The sequence below is a fragment of the Mastomys coucha genome, unplaced genomic scaffold (genome assembly GCF_008632895.1).
Source record: "Mastomys coucha isolate ucsf_1 unplaced genomic scaffold, UCSF_Mcou_1 pScaffold20, whole genome shotgun sequence".
NCBI lineage: Eukaryota > Metazoa > Chordata > Mammalia > Rodentia > Muridae > Mastomys > Mastomys coucha.
This window is the reverse complement of record NW_022196903.1, coordinates 133,375,037-133,378,123: the sequence shown is the minus strand read 5'-3', so window position 1 is coordinate 133,378,123 and position 3,087 is coordinate 133,375,037. Positions and strand designations below refer to the sequence as shown.

Below are 3,087 nucleotides of genomic sequence, written 5' to 3'. Positions count from 1 at the left end.
CTTAGAAAACCTTCTTCTATGTTTCAGTATTCTGATCTAAGCATGATAATGGCAATGATGCAATTTAATGCTGATGTACTACCAAGGAAGTGTTGGTGAACCCTGAAGGACCAGTCAGGAGCTCATCTGATGCAATCACATCAGGTTCTTATGTGAGCTATCTTTGGCTTAACTCACCACTGCCCTGCAAGACAGTTCTGGTGGAGGAAAAGCCCTGAATATTCATGGAGACAAGGTTTCTTAGAAGGCAGCAAGGGGCAAGGGGGATGAGTGTTTCTAGTCTGGCAAGTATCTAATTGGTGTGCTGCTGTGGTCTTTAGCATAATTGCAGGTATTAGGAGCCAAACCATAAACTTCTGATTTCTTTCTAATTGTTGTTGTTAGGCAGAAGGTAGACTTGTTGGGAGTTAACCTGGAAACTTGTGCCAAACACTGGATTTGTTGGGGGGGGGGTGTGATAAACCTAGAGACACAGGTTTTGTTGGAGTTAGCCTAGAAACTAGACCTAGGCTAGAGTTTTGTTGCGGGGGGTGGGTAACTTGGAAAATGGTGCTAGATGCAGGTATTTGGATTTAACCTGGAAACTGGTGCTGGGTACCTGACTGTTAGTTCACTTGAGTTCAAACTTAGTTCAGGTTCTCTAAGATGGAGTTTAGACACCAAAATTTGGTCTTTTGCTGATAAAAGAAAATGCAAATCAAAACCACTTTGAGATTCATCTTACATCTGTCAGAATGGCTAAGATCAATAACAGATATGACAGATCATGTTGGTGAGGATGTGAGCAAGGGGAACACTCCTCCATTGCTGGTAGGGATGCATACTTGTACAGACAATATGAAAATCAATATGTCAGTTCCTCAAAAAACTGGGAATCTATAGGATTTCTGGACATATATCCAAAAGATGACTCATTCCACTAGAAGAACATTTGCTCAGCTATGTTCATAGCATCTTTATTCATAATAGCTAGAAATTGGAAAGAAGCTAGATGTCCTTTAGCAAAGAATGTATAAGGAACATATGGTACATTTACATAATGGAATATTACTCAGCTGTTAAAAACAATAACATCATGAAATTTGCAGACAGGTTGATGAATTTACAAAAAAAGATCATCCTGTATGAGGTAAAGAGACTCAGAAAGACAAACATGGTATGCACTCACTTATCAGTGGACATTAACTATTAAGTAATGGACAGTCATGTTATAATCCACAGACCAAAGGGGTTAAGTAAGAAGGTGTCAAGGAGGGGATGCATGCATCTCCCTGGTAAGGAAACCAGAATGGATTTTGCACATGGGCTGAGAGAAGGTGGATATGGGGAAAGGAGGGATGAAGCAGAGGAGAATGGAGGGATAGAATACTAAAAGAGACAACTGAAGTAAGGGGGACAACTAAGGGGTGATGTGGAAACCTAGTGCAGTGGAAACCTCTGGAGTCTGCCATGGTGATCTTAGTGAAGATTCCTAGTAATGAGGATATGGAACCTGAACTTACCATCTTCTTCTATAATGAGCAAGGATCTGAGCAGTGATACTAGGGAACAAACCTAGATACGTAACCTTTGACCTGAGTATACCCTGCCTGAAAGATGTACTGGGGTGGTGCAGAACATGTGGGGAGTGGCCTACCAATGACTGGTCCAAATTGATGTGAATGGCGTGAGAGGGAGACATGCCTGTCAATGCCTGAATGGCCAGGAGCCAGATGCTGGAAAGGCCAGATACCCAGGATAGAGCCAAATGTGACAATAAATAAAAATACAGTGAAATGACTACTATTATTTGTAGTATAATATAGTATTATATATTATAATATTATGCTACACTTATGGATTAGTGCTGATCACAACTGTCATCAGAGAGGCTTCATGCAACAACTGATGGGAGCAGATGCAGAGACCATAGCCAAACACTATGTGGAGTCAGGAGCAGTCCACAGAAGAGGGGGAGGAAAGACTGTAGGAGCCAGAGGGGTCAAGGACGCCATGGGTAAATGGCCCACAGAATCAATTAAGCAGGACTCACAGGCAATATAGAGACTGAAGAGACAATCATGGACCATGTATGGGTCTGCACTCCTTCCTCTACATATATAATTTCTGTTTCTATAGCTAAGTGTTCTTCTGGGATTCTTAACAGTGGGAATTGGGGGATGTCTTTGACTTTTTTTCTGTTCTTGGAACCTTTTCCTCCTACTGGGTTGCCTCCTAAGGTCTCAATATGAAGGTTTGTGGCTAATCTTATAATTTGTTGTGCAGTATTCAGCCAATGTTCCTGGGAGACATATATATATATATATATATATATATATATACAATTTATTTATTTATAGGTGAGAAATTCTTTTATCATATTGAGAATCAAAATATCCCTTAAAATATTTACATTTTTCAGTAAAAAGGATAGCAAAACACAAGATCATGTACAAGCTTAAGTATTCAAGTTTCTGAAGAGCCAGAAAGGAACCGGATATGGCCTACCACAAACTGCAGTACAGGGTAAGAAACGCCTTCAGTGAGTGCAGGTTAAAGCAACAGATGGCCTCCCTGGGCTCTTGACTCAGTCAAAAGCTGCCCCTAAATAGTTAGTATGGTCTGACCAGGTACTCACTTGGCTTTTTTTGCTGCTCCTCTACATTTTCTTTAAAAACAGTGCAATTGAAAACAAATGTACAGAGCACAGATTACTTTCAAATTAACCATTATAGAAAGGACATTCACTCAAGGCAGGAAATCTATTTCATAGTTAACCATATTTACCAGTTAAGGAATAAAACTAAAATTTCTAAGCCTTTATTGCATATTAACTAAACAAATCTTTGAATATACAGTATTGTAGAACTTTAATAATATTGAATTCCTGTAGGTAGGACAGTGGTGTGAAGGAGGGGTGGTGGGACTGGCACACAGGACTATGCACCAACACTTTACTGCTCTGCCAACCAGCAATAGTGGGGGGTTAAGATGGCACGGTCCTACCAGGCAGCCTTGTAAAGACACACAGGTAACACTCTTTAAACGCGAGGCTGAAGCAGCCTCCGAGTTTCACCTTTTGCTTTTTGCTCTGTCAGTGTGGTCCCT

At 40.6% G+C, this 3,087-nt stretch overlaps 1 pseudogene; it reads right to left on the bottom strand.

Annotated features, from left to right (window-relative positions):
* Positions 1-2,849: 2,849 nt before the first annotated feature.
* LOC116100033 overlaps positions 2,850-3,087 on the bottom strand; it is a 2,832-nt pseudogene continuing 2,594 nt past the window's right edge.